General features: G+C 46.5%; 2 long non-coding RNA genes across 2 annotated transcripts; both read right to left on the reverse strand.

Annotated features, from left to right (window-relative positions):
• Positions 1-4,035: 4,035 nt before the first annotated feature.
• Positions 4,036-5,747, reverse strand: LOC140691128 (uncharacterized). The gene is made up of 2 exons (XR_012066614.1): positions 5,294-5,747; positions 4,036-4,568 (listed from the first exon to the last, which is right to left on the reverse strand). It is a non-coding gene; the product is annotated as an uncharacterized lncRNA (long non-coding RNA).
• Positions 5,748-12,082: 6,335 nt separating this feature from the next.
• Positions 12,083-12,782, reverse strand: LOC140691130 (uncharacterized). The gene is made up of 3 exons (XR_012066616.1): positions 12,719-12,782; positions 12,263-12,299; positions 12,083-12,165 (listed from the first exon to the last, which is right to left on the reverse strand). It is a non-coding gene; the product is annotated as an uncharacterized lncRNA (long non-coding RNA).
• Positions 12,783-17,404: the final 4,622 nt, after the last annotated feature.

The following is a 17,404-nucleotide window of genomic DNA, read 5'->3' on the forward strand; positions in this document are numbered from 1 at the left end:
ACAAATTGCATCCTCCCAGGGTGTCTGCTTTACTTGAAGATTTGGGGTTAAACACTTTTATAAGAAAACAAACAGCTATATATTGTGGCATGGAATGCAAACTTCACATGCATTCCTGAGATAAAACACTGGACTTGGCAAAAAAAGGTTGCATTAGTGGCAGGGCTGCTTTGGGCTGCGTCCCAGCCCCCCCTGGGGGGACGCTGTCAGCATCCCTGCCTGGAAGAAGTTTGGTGGGTGGGAACATCTGAAAGTATCTGGTATATTCCACCTCCAAGAGAGGACCAGTTTCTTGGCAGAGCAGTGCTGGGTGTCCTTCGGGCTCTGAAGCCCACCTGGATAATTATGGGAGCCTAGGCACCAGGGAGCACAGTAGAAGAGGGCGTTCTCAATAGCAAAGGGGCCTGGCAGGCTGCTGCGGAACAGCTCAGAGATCTTGCTCCTGTTAGAGGAGGACTAAAACAGCCAATTTCTCCCCGTCACGGAGATGCATCACCCCGGGGGCCTGCCACTTCCTTGGAAGAAGTGGGATGGATTACGGTTATGGGAAGGCAGCAACTAACTCACTTTTATTGCAGGAGAACTTAGTCCCCGCCTGCTCCCAGGGGACAGACACACTCTCACACACACATCTAGACATCCAGTCTCCGCACACCTACCCGCTGTCCTCCGAGCCAGCCAGATAGAGGAGAGAGAGCAAATGTGATTAATGGGGCCACCCCAAGGGACTTGCTGGATGGCAAGCAAACGTGCGGTACCACGGAGCCAATTTCAGTAACAGGTTTAAGGGAGCCCTGAGATGGGGGAAAATGCAGCTGACTCAGCCATTCCAGCCTCCTCTGGTCCAGAGGGAGCCTCAGGAGGGAAGGAGCCGGATATCGCTGCAGAGTCTGGTGCCAGGGGAGACTTAACACTCACACCTCCGCGGCGGCAGGGCCGACTGCAGGGGCAACGCAGGCATTACTGAGGACAGGGAGCCTTTTTCTATATACAGAGTTAACCCGGTTCTCAGTCTCAGACAGTGTCAGAACAAAACACCAGACTCAATATTCCGAGAGCGCTTTATAGTTTTCAAAGCATTTCTCTGAGCGTTATCTTATTTAATCTTCATGCTAACGTTGTGAAGCTGGGATATAATGGCTTGGAGAGTTCACTGGGGTTTTTGTTGTGTTTTTGTTTCTGTTTTTTGCCACTGGGTCGTAGAGTCAGGGCTGGAAACCTAGACTTGACATTGAGGTCAATGTCCTCCCCGCTCTTTCATGTTGTCATCAGATGTGGTGACTACCTTAGCATCCAGAAGAGGATGCAGGAGAGAAGGGGCTGCCAAGGTCAAAAAGGTCAGGGCTTGGTTCTAGGTTCCCTCACTTACTATCCATGTGACCTTGGACAAGTTCCTTAACCTCTCTGTGCTTCTTTAAAATGGGCATAACCTAAGGACATCTTATGAATTAACAAAAGAGCTTATGTTGTGATTTTAGCACAATGTCTGACACATGCTACTTTCTCAATAAAAATACTCAATAAAAAAGGAGATACTAGTCCTGTAACTTTTCTTTTTGAGGAGAGAAAAAATATTTTTCCTCTACTTGGATAGGAAGGGGAAAATCTCTCCAGCACCTAGTCCGTCTGAGATTTTCAGAAAATGTTATCCATCTGAAGAAGGCAGCAGGAAAAATCTAAACCCCAGAATGAGCTGTCAATAAAACCTAATTTGAACTAGCATCTCTTTATTAATATATATGTATATATAACAAACAAAAACACATTGAAGACATTTTCTCAGCAGTCTACACCTGGGGCACACCCAGTCACTGCAGCTGGATGCCAGTGGGAGAAAGGGGAGCGTCAGAGAATCTTCTCGAGTCTCTTGTGCAGAGTAAGCAGACAGCTATCAGTGGGCTGTGAGGAGGGCAGAACCTGCTGCAGGTGGGGGCTCAGACTGGAAGCCTGCCCCTGTCTGCTTGAGACCTCTTTGGGTGCCACTTGGGTAAGGTCTGCATTGTCCATCTGCAGGACTGAGGCCATAAGCAAGTGAGATCCTGTTTGTAAATGTGTTTTCCGCATAACCCTCCCACCAAGAGGGTCCAAATCTCAGGATGCCTCTTTGAGACCAAATCACAGGGCTAAGGTGCTCACACCAAAACCAGAAACTGACCTCTCCATTTACAAATCAAGAACAGGGGTCCAGAGAGGGAAAGACATCCACCTTGGAGCCACACACCCAACTGTCCGGAGTCCGCGCTGGCTTCCCAGGGCGCTGCGTGGCTCCCAGCGGCAGGCCCGGGAGCAGGGGAAGGGGGAGCTGCATCTGCCCAGTGGTCCCTCCCCAGCTCCAGGCTGCACGCCAGCAGTGGGAAAAGCGTGTCTTCTGAGGCTCCCTGAGTCCTTGACCAGGACTCCAGCACAATGCAAACAGGAGAACAATAGGGAGTGTGTGAGGGAGCCCAGCCAGAGAGGGTATTGATCATGTTTAAGAAAAGCAACACACACAGAGGAGACAGAAAAACCTTACCAACGCACCAGCTGGCTTAGCTAATTAGCACGGGTGAGCCCGTGTCAGCCGCTAGCTCAGAGTCAGGAAGACAACAATTCGCTCAACAAACAGAACATCTAAGAAAGAACAAAAAGAAAGCAGCCACTCTCCTCTAGCCTCCAGAGAGTCCGCGCAGCCCAGGGAAGGCCGGTGATGGGGCAGGGGCGGCGCCGAGGAGCAGGATGGGAGCGAGGGGCCTGGGCACTGTTTAAACCAGGGACACGCTGTGGTGCAGAGCGCCGAGGCGGCATCCAGTCCAGGAGAGGGTGTCACGGTGCTGGGGCTGAGCCGCCCCTCTCCTTCCACACAGGGACTCTCGCTGCTGTCAAAGCACCGGCGCTGAGCCCTGCCTCTCTCTTTGGGGGCCTTTATCAGCCTGCACTCAGCTTCTCCTCTGGACAGATCACGGTTATGGTGGGAAAAAGCAAGGGAGCAGCCTTGGGTCAGGCTGAACTCGGGCAGAAGGCCTGCCCGACAGCAGGCTAAGCACCCTGGGCAGATCGTTTGGTCTGAATGTTGGTTCTGCCAGAAGCAAGGATGTCCAGGGGGCCCCTCAGTTGGAGTGTGGTCAGTGATGAGTGACTATAAACGGCCTGGCTTCTAGCCCTCTGGTCATGAGGGATGTCCGCAGCCCCGTGGACTGCATCACCCGCAGGGAAAGAGTGGTACATGTTATGGAGGAAAGTGAGGTGGGTGAGGGTCAAGGGATAGTTGGACAATTGAGGCTCCTTGAGTGAATTAATTCAGCTTATTTAGGTTCAAAGCTACCAAACAGTACAAAGAGAGGCAAGGGAGGGATGGTCGAAGGGAAAAGAAAAAATGGAAGAAAAGAAGGATGGAGAGGAAGAAGGAAGAAAGGAGGAAAGGAAGGAAGGAAGGAGAGGGGAGAGAGGGAGGGAAGCAGAGAGGAGGCGGATTCAGTGCCTCTCTGCATCACATGCCTCAGCCATCCTCACGGTACCTCTGTGAGACCAGCATCACCACTCCTTTCTAAAGATAGGGAAACAGGCTCAAATCAGTCACACGGGGAGTAGGTAAATGTACAGACAAACTGGATGTTACTGGGCACACAAGCCCCGTGACCCCACTGGGCTCTGCAGATGGGGTGGGCATAAAGGGAGTGACATTTGCGCCCCTACGAACCACCCTGCGTTCCACCTCTGTATCTGTGGCTCCTCTTCTCTGCCTCTCAGGCGCCCCTGCCTTTTCTCCCACCAGCCAGGAGCCCTCTGATCAAAAAGAAGCCAAGCTCGTGAGGTTGGTCACCCCTCTATTTCGGAATGCCATGCTAGCACAGAGTGTGCTAGAGAGGAAAACGCGCTGGGGTTGAAGTCAAGAGCCTGTGATTTGGGGTGATGTTGAATGAGTCACCTTATTCCTTTGGGCCTCCGTTTCATTGTCTGTAAAATGGGGGTAATAACAGTTCCCTCACCAGTTTGGGAATATTATATGTGGCCTTATATGTACTCCCTCAAAAGTCATTCTTAAGCCACAAAGCACAGTAGCTTTTAGGAAGTATCGTATTAGAGAAAGAGAACCCCAGAAAGATTCTGAATGCTCTTCTCCTTCTATTTTTAGAATTGTGTAATGGATGGATCTTTAAGAGCGCTATTTCCAGCATCATGGTACAGACATCAGGAAACCAGGGCCTTCCTCGGTCCTTCAAATCGCATCGCCTGGTCTTCTCTTCCTTCCCCTTGCTCCTCCAGTGCCCAAGTCAGGTCCTGAGCACGGGCGGGGGTAGGAAGTCACAAGATGAATTAGGAGGTCCCTTTGCGGGATCTCTTCCTGTAAGTGTGGACATGATCATGTTCAGGTCTGTGTGTTTGTAAACGTACTTGAGACTGTGCCCACATCCATTTCCATCCTCTTTTTTTTTTTTTTTTGGCTTTTATGTCTCAGTCAATAGTTTTTGGCAATGCCTTTGCAACACCATGAACTGCAGACAGGAAATAAGACCCATCCATTTGTGCTGGTACAAGCTAAAGATTTTCTATAAAGTGCCCACATTTCCAGGCTGGGGGAATGGATTTCACTGCAGGAAAAAAAAAAATATTGTGAGGTAAGAGAAACACAGCAAAGGAAAATATTGGCCACTTTAATGATTTACAAAAGCATGAAAACCTCCTTGCCTTCTGGTATTTCATGTTCCCCTCCCGCCGGTAAGGGAGCTGGGATAAGGGGTCTGATTTGAGCTGTCATGGGAAGAAGCATGAAAAAACAGAGCCAAGGGTGGCCCCTTCCTGACTATTCTTTGAGCTTCGATTGAGACACTTTCTGACCCAAGGAGAAGGGGTTGGATGGGGGAGGGGATGGAAAAAGGGAGAAAGATGGGCACACGTTCTGGGGGTTACCGACTCCTTGTTCTATGCACAGAGTATAGGCAACAAGCCTGGAAGGGATGCTTTAGAAATGCATGTTCTTCGTTTACATGTGGGAAATCTGAGAGCCAGAGATACGAAGTGACTTTTCCATGATCAGCAGTCTAGTTTAGAGAGAACCTGAAACTCTACCCCAGGCCTTCCAGCTGCCAGCCCAGAATTCTTTCATCTACATCCACTGTTAGTAATAATAATATTATATTATTATTGTTAGTATAACCAGCATCACAAAAAGACCACGGTGGGCTCTCTGTGTGCCGGGAACTCTACCAACTTTACTAATACCGTCGCATTTAATTTTCATACCAACTCTAGAAAATATATGTTATGATTCCCTTTAGATGAAGAAACTGGGACCCAGAGAGACTACATAACTTACCAAGAGCGTGCGGCCAATAAAGGACAGAGCCAGGGCTTGAGCCAACTCCAGAATCCATGCCAGAATCACTTTCCAGCAGGTATTTCTAAAAAGCAGGAGATGTGAGAACAGGGAGTTATAAATGCTCCTCTTCAGAGAAGTGGCAGAGCCTCACCGACAAAGAAACACAGTCCAAGTGTCTGGCTGGGGCAGTTTAGAGGATGGTGGCTTTAAAGCAGAGCCCAAGATGGCTGGAATTAGATGGTAAACAAATGGGCAGTGGCCCCCTTTCCTGTATGGTGGCAGGAATCTGAACGACTTGCAGCCGTGTGTCGTGGGAATTGAGCTATTAATAAAGGAAGCCGGCAGGATGATTTACAATCAGACATTAATATGGAGATTTTCATAAACACAATAATTCACACCCAAGCAGAGTCATAAATGTAAAGTTGCATTAACTATTCTAGTTGGCATGGAATGCCACACACAGTGTGAAATTGAACATTCCACTGCACTGTGATAATGGGCTAATGGGAAAAAAGAATGCAGCTGGGGGAAGGGGAGGGCAGTGGGAGACCAGAGGCTCTATATTTCAAACTTGCTCAGTCCTGGTAGGAACCATCCCAAAAGCTCTGCCCTTGCCTTCCACTTTTTAAAAAATAAAACTTCTTATATAGGGATAGTTTTAGATCTACAGAAAAGCTACAAAGATAGCAAGTAAAGAGAGGACATCCTTCACCCAGTTCCCCCTGTGTTAATATCTCATGTAATTGAGGGGTATTTGTCAAAACTAAGAAATTAACGCTGATACAGTCCTGTCAGCTAACTCCAGACCTTCTTAGGATTCCACCAGTTTTTCGGTTAATGTCCTTTTTTTTCTGTTCCAGGAGCCTATCCAGGATTGCACATTGCATTTAGTCATCAAGTCTCTTTCAGCTGCCGTTCTGTGACAGTTATTTCATGACCTTGACAGTTTTGAAGGGTACTGGTCAGGTATTGTGTAGAATGTCTCTCAGTTTGAGTTCCTCTGCTGTTTTCCTCACATTTAGGCTGGGGTCTGGGTTTGGGGAAAGACTCCCGCAGGGCAGAACTGGCCTTCTCATCACATCATACGGGGGGTACATTATATCCGTGTGACTTACCGCTCGTGGTACTGACATTGATCGCTTGGGTAAGGTGGGTGGTATTTGTCGGCTCTCTCCATTCTTCGGCTACTATCTTTCCCCTTCCTGCATTCTCTTCTTTGGAAGCCAGTCACTAAATCCAGCCCGAACTGAGGGTTGGCGAGGAGTAAGTTCCACCTCCCAGAGGGGGATGTTTCTACATATATTATTTGCCTTATACTTATTAAAAATTAAATTTTCATTGAGCTCTTTACATTTTATTATAAAATCTCCCCGCCTTCTTAATCACATTATTTTGAACATGATTTGACTTTTTCTTGGTCATTTCCTGTTCTGAGTGTACTCTGATCCCTCCTCCCCCAAATTTGCTCAGTTCTTACCCTCCTTGACACTGTTAGCCCCTTTTTCTCACGGAAAAAAAATTTTTTGCTTTCTTCCAATTGCCTTGCCATTATTCTCTTCTGCTTTCTCTTCCTCCTTCTTAACTCATCACCATTCTAAATCTGTCTCCATTTCAGTCTCAATCTCCATTCCTTTCCTTCCTCCCCCCACCGCAGCAGTTGCACTGTCTGAGCATCCTGTGGTCCTCACCCCTCCTCTCTCTCCAGTGTTTCCCTTAGCAATCCCATCCCCTAGACCACTTCAGTCATCATCATCATCCCCGTGATGCCTGCATCTCCATCTCCACCCCTGCCCCGTCTCTATGGCTACAATTCCTCAACCTCAGTGCTCTCCTGGCCATCTCTACCCACCTTCTGCTCTATCTCAAGCTATCATCTCTCTGCGAGTGAGGGGACTGTCTCGGCTGCTTTGACATCAGCCAAAATAACAGCGGCCTATGCAATGTGGAAGGTTTATTTCTCACTTACGTGCAAATCTGAGCTGGTAGAGGTCCTGGGGGAGGGGGGCAGCTCTGCTACGGCCCCATGTTGCTCTTGTTCTGATACTAACGCTTTGGGTGCTGCCCTCACCTGCACCGTGGGAGCTGGCTCCTCACTCCTGCATTTCTCTTTTTTAACTGAAGTTTAGTTGGTTTACGATGTTGTATTAATTTCTGTTGTACAGCATAGTGATTCAGTTACATCCTTGTCATATTTTTTCATTATAGGCTATTGCAAGGTATGGAATATAGTTCCCTGGGCTATATGGTAGGACCTTGCTGTTTATCTATTTTATATATGGTAGTCAGTATCTGCAAATCCCGAACTCCCAATTTATCCCTCCATGCTCAACTTCCCCCGCTGATCACCACAAGTTTGTTTTCTCTGTCTCTCACTACTGCATTTCTAGACAGACCTTCAGGAAAAGGGCCTAGAGAATGGAAAACAAATAGCTTTTTAAAAGGGAATGATCTGGAAGTGATACACATCACTCTGCTCACACCCCATCAGTCAGAACGGAATTGCGTGGCAAGAGCCAGTTGCAAGGGAGACTGGGAAATGGAGTCTCTGGCTGTACAACACGCAGGAGAATGGATACTGGGATGATAGACAATCTCCAAAACGGAAACCACCATTTTGCTTTCTTTCACAGATCCTTACCTGCTTCTCCTCTTGTCTCTTCAATATTTATTATTATATTGTTAATACTTATTAGTGCTCACTCCAGCAACTGCGATTGGAAACTTGGGTTATCTCTGATTTCTGTCTTATTTCACAGTAACAACTTCCCTCACGTTTAAGATCTCTTGTCCTTTCTTACTAACACTACACAGATTCAGACCTTCATTACCTCCCATCTGAACTCTTGTAATAATTTCATTAATGGTCTCCATGCTTTCAATTCCTTGCTTCTCCAAACCACCTTTAGTATGGCTCCTGGATAATCTGAGTCAACACAGCTCAGCTTCTCAGCCCTATTCATAAATTCTCAGTGGCTCCCTATTGCCATCTCAGTAATGTCCACATGCCTTAGTCTAGCGCTCAAGACCTTCCACAATCTCTCCCAGACTTTTCAAACTACCTATACTCTCTCCATTTTGTTCTGCGCCATATGCATTTCCTTTATATGACAAATCCCACCTCAACTGCCACTCCTTATTGCTTTGTCATAATAATAGGATAACAGCTAACTGTATTGATTACTTGCATTGAGTCCACAGCTAAATACGTTGTCTCATTAAATCTTCACAACAAATGGTAACTATTTTACAAATGAGAAGCAGAGGCTTGAAGGATCAATTCTTTGATTAGAATGTGACAGAGCTGAGGTTTGAGCCCCACTGTGTGACTCCAGATGCTGTGTTATTGTCCTTAAACTAACCACCTCCCATCCAAGTGGCTACTAAGGATGTACCTACAACTATAAATGCCCTTGCCTCTTATCAACTCGTGGCAAAATCTTATCCATCTTTCAATGCCCATCTTGGATGCCACTTCTTCCATGAAGCCCTCCCTGAATCACCCAGTTGGAGCATTTCCCTCTTTCCTTTGACTCCCAGAGCCGAGTGTCTGTGCCTCTCTTTCAACACTTAGCCTCTCCTGCTTCACATTACAGTCTCTTGCAGGTATGTCTTAATTTTTCCATACTGGACCCTGACCTTGAGGATGACAATATTATTGGGCCATTTGGGCAGTTTGATTCAGTTTTTGTTTCTAGAGTAGAGTATTTATTACCTGACTTCAGCCCTCACATCTAAATACAGCATCCAAAACATTTCTTTAATCAAACTCTTTTTATTCCTTTTACTGTTTTTCTTGTTCAGGCCTTTAACACATCTCACCTGGATCACTGCAATTGTCCCTGAATGTCCCACTGTAACATCCTCTCCATGTGGTAGCCAGAGCAGTCAGTCCCCATCAGTGGCTTCCAGGCCCAACGCCATGTACTCTAAGCACCCTAACCCAGTAGAGGAGACTCTCAGGGATGGGTACCATACCTACCTCTACTGTTCAGGTTACACTTGCCTTTTCTCATGCTCCAGAAATATTTTATATACTATACAAGGTTTCACATTTCCATGCCTTTCTCAGACTATTCTGCCTTTCTGAAAGTTCTCACCCATTTTCCTTTGCTAACCTTTACTTCAAGACTCACCTTGCCCAAGATGACCTTCAAGAAGCATCCTCTGGACTCCACATTGGGCTAGCTGCCCTTCTTCTTTCCTGTCCTAGTATGTTCACATCATGTCATGCTCAGATGCAAATCTCTCTTCACTGTACCATTTAAGTAAAATGATTTGTGTGTCTGCTAATCCATTTGTACACTTTCCGAGGTCTGGAACCATGCCTTGGTCACCTTTGTCTTCCTTGCTCCTAAGTCAGTGCATGTATCAGATATTCAAGTGTAGCAGTTTGTTGAATGAATCATAAAAATCAATTATTGTATTATGCCTTAATACAGTGATATCATCAGACCTATTGAAGTTTATATGGATTATTGCCTATATTAAAGAACCCATTATTCTATGTTTTCCTGCAGCCTGTCTGCTGTTGTTTCACACTACGGTGAGACAACCTGCCTGGGTTGGCTCTTCTCCCAATAGAAATTGATTGAAAGTCTTCATAACAGAGGATTCTGAGTACAAATCAGAAAACCAGGATCAGGGGAGGGTATAGCTCAACTGGTAGAGTGCATGCTTAGCATGCATGAGGTCTTGGGTTCAATCCCCAGTACCTCCTCTAAGAATAAATAAATATTAAATAAACCTAATTACTTCCCCCCACCAAAAAAATTTAAAAAGTAAATTAAAAAAAAAAGAAAACCAGGATGGCTATAACAGAATTGCAACAAAGGAATTTTATAGGAATGTTGTAACAACAACATCAGTTTTGCGTGATTAAGTTTTTGGTGTCATCTTGGTTCTTGGTATGTTCTGGAAGTTATGGAGACATATGGCTCCAGGATTCAGGTAAGAGAGGCAGAACCAGCTGGGACAAGGGATACACCATTCTGCTCTTCTTTGAGTGGGATTAAAAAAAAAGCCCGAGATTGGCCAGGACTATTCCAGACATACTCTCTTTGCATTCACATATTTTATCTTATTTGCTCCCCGGAAGATCTCTTTGCAGCTGCTGTATTATCTGAATTTTACAGATAATGAAAGAGACACTAGAGGTTAATGGGCGCATCTCAGGTCAGCCAGCCAGTAAGAAGCTGAGCCACGCCATGAATCAGGTGCCTTTACTCAAAATCCAGTGCTCTTTCCTCTGTCCCACACTTCACATAATTTTCCTGTGGGAAAATTCTATTTATCTAAACCAATGCTTTTTCAAACTGCAGCTTGCAACTCATTGCTGGGTCATGAAATAAGTTTAGGGAGTACCGAGCAGCATTCAGAATGGAACAGAATGGAACGGGAGAGGATCAGATCAGATCGGGTCAAGTAGAGTCAGGTAGAACAGAAGAGAAGTATGAAGTATCAGAAAGCGAGTATTGTTCATGAAACGTCTGTCCCAAGTCACAACATAAAATATTCTTCTTTCTCTGGGTCATAGTAAAAACAAAACAAAACAAAACCCCAGCCAACCAAGCAAAAAACAAATTGAAAGTTTCTTCTTTTAACAAACTTGGCTAAAACTAAGTTGCCAAAGTGAACTTCTATTGCCAAATAGAACTGGCATGTTTCAGACTCTGTCTTTGACTCGTGGTGGAATTTGATACCTTCCCCTGCTTTCAGCGTCACAAAACACTTGTCTCCCTTGGTCTCTTAAACCCCCCTTTCTCGGGGTACTTCCATCTCTCTGACGGTCCACATTCTAGCACGTACATGTCAGTATTTTCTACATTTCTTCATGATCCTCTTTACTTCTGGCTCTATTGTCTTCACATAAAGTCCAGCCTCAACCATCATCTAAAAGCTGATGACCCCTGATCAATGCGTCTCACCCTCTGTCCTCTCCCAAGCTCCAGACTCATATTTTTAACTCTCTCCTAAATGTTTCTTCCTAGATGATATCTACATGTCTCTCAGAATCAACAAATCCAAATGGACCCATTATTGTCCTTTCAAACCCACTCTCCCCTTTTCATCAGCGGGGGCACCACCATCCACCCCGCCATACAAGCCACCGATCTGGGAGACCTTCTCCACTCCTCTCTTTTCCCCACGCCTCGGCATCTATCAATCGCCTCGTCCCGTCAATTCTGCCTCCGCCACATCTCCGGAAATTGTCACCACTGTGCCTTTCTTAGTTCACAGCCTCATTATCTCTTCTTGTACTACTGCCTCCATGATCTCCCTCCTCCAGTCCGTCTTCCACATTGCCACCCCAATTTCAAAAATGCAAATCTGACCACGTTGGCTCTTTATGTAAAATCACCCCAAGGATTTGTTTGAGTGTTGACTAGACAAAGATCCACACTTTTCAGTATCACCAGTGAGCCTCTCCAGTTCTTCCGACTTTTGCCTCCGGAGAACTTCCTTCTCCCGTCTTGTCTGTCCCCGCACGTCCTCCTCTGAGCTTCAGCATCACCTGCTGAAATTCTATTTCAGGTTCAGCTCTACAGCTGTTTCCTCTGAAGGGCCCTCTTCCGCAGACTCGTTTCCTACGTAGGTACCCGGGTGCGCCCAGAACCGCAGGACATCCCCTCGATATGTTTTCCTTCTCAGGTCACATTAAATTGTCATTGATTATTTGCATTTCAGGCTCTGGCCCTCCACCGTGAATAGTTCAAGAGCTGGAATTATGTCTTACCCACTTTGCCTGAGGCACCAGCATCTAGTAGGTGTTCAATAATGTTTGTAAAATAAATGAAGTCTCCGTTCTGCCGTTTACTGCCTGTTACTTTGAGCAATTCCCTTGGCCTCTCAAGCTTCGTTTTCTTCATCTGTAAGTGGATAGAAACGAATGATTATCCAGTGCTTCTATGCAGCAGGGCCCTCACCACGTGTCTTTACGTATGTTATTTAATTCTTACCACACACCTCATCTGATGGGATCATGGAAATGATCCCCCATCTTCTAGGTAAGAGAAAAGAAACTGGGTGAAATGAAGCAAATTGTGCGCGGCTGGAGAGCTAGTAGCGGGGTGGGGTCACTGCCAGGATTTGAACTTAAGTCTCTTTGGCTCCAGAGTGCTTTCCCCTACAGCGGGCTGCCCATAGAATGGAGAACAGACCATCCATCTCCCAGGGATCAAATGTGATAATATATGTGAAAGCATTTTGTAAACTGTTAAACGCCATGGAAATGTGAGATGATATTGTCATTAAGATCTGCCATGGTCTGCATATCATGGTCAGAATTCTCAGAAACAATATTAGAAATCACTTTGTTAGAGCTGGTGGCAAAGGCCTATGGGAATCAGACCCCACTCTGGGGCTCTTTCTGCAGAATCCCTGCTCCGTGCTTGTGGAGGCAAATAAATGGTAGCCACGCACCAGGACGTCCCGTGGAGCACAAGGATACTGTGCCCAGGGATAAACCACGATGGGTGCGCTTGCCAGTTACAGGTTGTGCCACCCTACGAACGCCTCGGCGACACAATTATGTTTTAGAATCTTCAGGCAGCTTTGTTGTTGCAACAGCCCATTTAGAATCTTGGCGTCAAGCTTCGGGTCGCGAACTGCACCGCTTTTAACGGCTGCCATCAGTTTGTGAATCATTCTGTTTACAATCCTACTGATGCTGTCTGGGTGGCGCGCCTGCAGAAAGGCGATGATGTATGGCACTGCCTGCGTCAGGGCGCGTCAGGAACCACCAAGAGAGACAAGACTCACCATCACAATATATTGCACTTAGCTGGCCAGTTAGTCACCCAGAGCCAACAGGCAGGTCCTGAAAGGACAGCTGCACAAGGGCATATGGCGGCCGTTGGCTTCTGGACCATCTGAATTACTTTCTCCCATTGATGGCAGGGATGGTGGGGAAGACAGGCTTTATTATTTTTACTGACTGGGTAAACTGCCCGGGCAGTGGAAGGTTAGCTCCTTAATTTTCCCTTTCATTGTTTGAACGCTACTTAATTCCATCTAACATCATTGCTTGTTAATGTCTCTTGTTTTTTATTGCTGCAAAGAAACATGCTGTAACCAATCTGGACAAAGCATGGACATGTCTGTAATTTAATGTCTGCTGACCCCAGTTTGAGGGGTTTCTCTTCAAGCACGTTTTCCCTGGGTCTGTAAGCCCTTAGTGATAACCCCCTAACATCCTTTTCCAAGCTCAGTTCATTTTCTTCTAAAGTTAATTTTTAAAAATGAGGAAATCTTTCCAACGAGGCCCTGAAAATGCTGTGACAAGAGACTTTGCTGAATATGGACTCAAATCTTGAAAAAGTTTGCCTTGTTTCCTAGGAACTATGATGTGATTTTTTTTACAGTGAATAACAACTGATTCAACCCTATATGCTAAAGCAAACACTCCCCCAGTGTTGTTCCTTCACAGGCAACCTGCTCTGAATACTCGGTTCTGCCCCCAAAGTGGTAGCCCATGACCAATTTGGGGTGCAGTGACTAAGTCTAAATCTGATTGCTTTTAAAGGTTGTCAGCTCTGGAAAATTCCTAATACCCTAAGAAGTACTATATTTACAGTAGTCTGGCTTCTACACCACAAGTAGATAATGAGTCATCCACGTTCGTCAACAATTAGGTATCAACTTGTTTTCAATTTCTCTTGGGGCAGAGACATCATTAATCTTCTTTCCTCTCTTTCCCCAGAAAAGGAAGACGGTAGATTACGGCCCCTCGGTACATGGTGCTGGCCCTTGCAGAATGGCCATGGAATGTGACCAAGTAGCAGAAGACACTTAACAGTCATTACTTTCAACCTAAGGACTCAGCATCCTGGCTTGGATACTGCTGTGCTTACCGTGGAGGGGCATATGTGTGTGGCACCATTTTAAAGATGGCAGGAGAGAGGCCCTGCGCAGGAGTGATTTTTCTCAGGCTGAGCAGTTCGTAAAAGTAGGCACAGAACCCAACACTCTTAATTCCCTGTTCTAGCTCTCTCTGCCAAGCAGGCTAGGTGGAGCACACTTTTAGAGTTCTCTGGTCTTCCTGTCTCCATCTTTTGTAATGATTTCTGTTGTCTTTGGGAGCTCAGAGCATCTGTGCGTTACTGAATCCTGCAAACCCAGCAGCTGAGTTGTGCTCCCGAGATGATGTAACTGAACAGATCACAATGTCGAGCTGAAGCTAATAGCCCAGCATGGCTCACGGCAGTGTTCTGAGCTTACCTACAGCTTCGCTGTGGTGTTACTTATGAAGATGACAGATTTACTGTAGCTCAACTTAATAAAATAACATTTATGGGAATATCTGCACAATTAAAGCACACTTCAGGTCATAAATACGCTCCAGCCAAAGCCACATCATAAACGTTCCCTTACTTTTGGACACTGCTGTTCTTTGGAGATTGATGAGAGCTTTTGCAGGTAATGAGCAGCTGGGATACAGGGAAGGTGCCTGAAAAAGGATTAGGAGATGCTCCCAGTTCTCAGCAGAGAATTCTACTTCATAGCCTGTTCGCTCTTTTTGAATACTCCCATCACGAGTTCCTACATTTTGGTTCGTTAGCACCTTCACTGGAAGCAGTAAGGCGCCGTGGAATTCAGGCAAGGAAACGCTCACTTTCTACCTATATAACCATGTGCAAGTCTGCCTACCTTCCTGGGTCTCCCTTTTCTCACCTTTATCATCTGGGAGTTGGCGTAATGATCTCCAAAACAGTAGAATTCGTTTGTGTATTAGGGGTCACGTGACTCGACCAACTCGGATGAAAGCAAAACATTTGGTCAGTGTGACTTCAGAGGATGACCTCTGGATTTCCCAGCTTTGAACTCCGCCTAACTGCTGCCTCCCACCGCTGGTGGCCAAGTAAGATCTAGAGCTGCCTGAAGTCACTCAGCCCCCCGACGTGGAATTTAACAGGGCTGGTCCGGCGCCCCCGAGTTCCATCTCTCCTGAAAATGTCTACCATCATCCTGCATGGGGTCCCCAGAGAGGAGAGACCTGCTAGTGAGGCAGAGAGTTGGTTATTTGACTCTATTTGAGTAGCTTGCCGGAGGGTTTTAGAGCTGTGTAGGCAGAGTCTGGGTCGAGCTGTTGAAAGCATTTGTGCAGGCCAGCCCAGCCTCGGTGTCACAATGACCAGCTGGAAAGTGAAAAATGGAACCAAACAATGGGCGGCTCTCTTTCCGCCAAGCCAAATCACCAGCTTCACTGATTTTCCTTTCCCACTGACTTCATTGTTTTCTCAGCGGATCTGACTCACTTCACAGATTGTTTCCCATCGGCGGACACGGCCGCAGTTGCCAAGTGCGGCGGTGCCTGTTCCCCCCGGTCCGGTGGGAAGCCCGGCGGACTCATCTCACGCCACCAGCCCTGTGCCGGCTACTCCTCTCGTATCCGCGTCTGGGTGCAGACAGGGGAACGACAGATGCTGGGAGACAGACAGACAGACACACACACGTACATGCACTCACCATAGCAGGGAAGTATGGTCAGGACCCAGTGAGCTCAAAGAGCCAGACTTCATGAAATGTTGTAAATAGCCACTAACCCAGGGCAAATCAGGCCCATTAATAATGGAAAATGCCAATCTCACTGACTGGCCTGTCTTACAGTCCACTTGCTTCCCTTCTCAGGATGACAAGCTCCACCCCAGATCGCCTTACCCTCTCTAACACACAGGCCAGAAGCCGGGGCTGGCCTGAATGAGTTCTATGGAGCCCAAACCAGAGCTCCGTGGAATGGGGACGGGAGGGTAGTCAAGAATTTAATTGAGCAGAACAACTGGTCTGTAAGTTAGAGAAGCATATCCAAAGAGGTCCCTGAAGCAAGGCAGGCCTGCAATGCTTACAGGGAACCAGAGTTCATAAGAGCCAAGACTTAAGGCAAGATGAGTACAGGGCACCACAGGTGAGCGTGGGGCAATAGGCGAGTGCCCTAACAGAATGCCTGGGACAGGCAGCTGTGGATGGTGGCTAATTCATTTCTATTTTTATTGTTTTTAATTTTTTTGATGATGGCTAATTTGCCATGAGCTCCTGGCCCTCTGTAGTATAGGCAGGCTGGTCTCATGACGTCCAAGTTGAGGCACAACACAGCTGTTTAGCAAAACCCTGTCTCCTAAACTGTTTTGACTCTAGGTGAACATACTCAATCCACCATTCCACTCCCAAGTACACGGATGTGCACACATTACACAACAAAATCCCTGTTAAAATTGTTAGAAGAGCATTATTCAGGGTGACCAAAAATCCAGAAATAACCTGAATATCTATGAGCGGTGGAACAGATCGTTGTGAATTGCTCACACAGTGGAATAGTATACAGCAGTGAAAAAGAACAAGCTGCATACAAATACATTATTGAGCAAAAAGATCTAGATCCAGCATAATGCATTGTGTGTGAGTCCAGTTGCATGAAATTCCAAAACAGTCAAAACAAGTCTATGGTGACTGAAGTCAAGAAATGACTTTTGGAGAGGAAGCTCAGTGTTAGTGACTAGGATGGAGAAGATGGAAAGCTTCCAGAATGCTGTGAATTTTCTGGTTTTTGATTCAGGTGAGAGTTACACTAGCATGTTTACTTTTTGTGTATATTATACTTCAATAAAAACCTTTATCTATACAAATTCAGGCATGTTATAAAAAGGAGGGTGGGAAAAGTAGGCAGTACACTGTAAACACCCTCTGCCATCAGGTACTTTTCTCACATGAAGGAGCAGGATCGTGCTTTACAGATCATGCAGGTTTTGTCTTGCCTGGTGTGTGAAGGTGCTCAGTCTGTGTGATCCTCTCGGAAATTGGCTGAGAGGCTGAAGATTGGGGAGAGAGCAATCTGTGTATCCATGCCCTTCACCTGGAGAGGACTGTACTAGAAGGGGTAGGGGTGGCACAGAGGTGACGGCAGGAGAGGGTGAAGGGGCAGGTGAACACACATGCCTGGGAGAGGAGAAAGGGCATGAAGGGGTGGGAAGCAGGGAAGGGGGTCCACTGGCCTCTCACATCTGGACTCTGAAACCACCATCTGATGCCACGCCCCTCCGAAGCGACCATGCTGATCACCTCCAGCTGACACCCCCAGCCACATCTGCAACACCCCGTCTAATCACTGCCCAC

Source organism: Vicugna pacos, chromosome 33 (genome assembly GCF_048564905.1).
Source record: "Vicugna pacos chromosome 33, VicPac4, whole genome shotgun sequence".
Lineage (NCBI taxonomy): Eukaryota > Metazoa > Chordata > Mammalia > Artiodactyla > Camelidae > Vicugna > Vicugna pacos.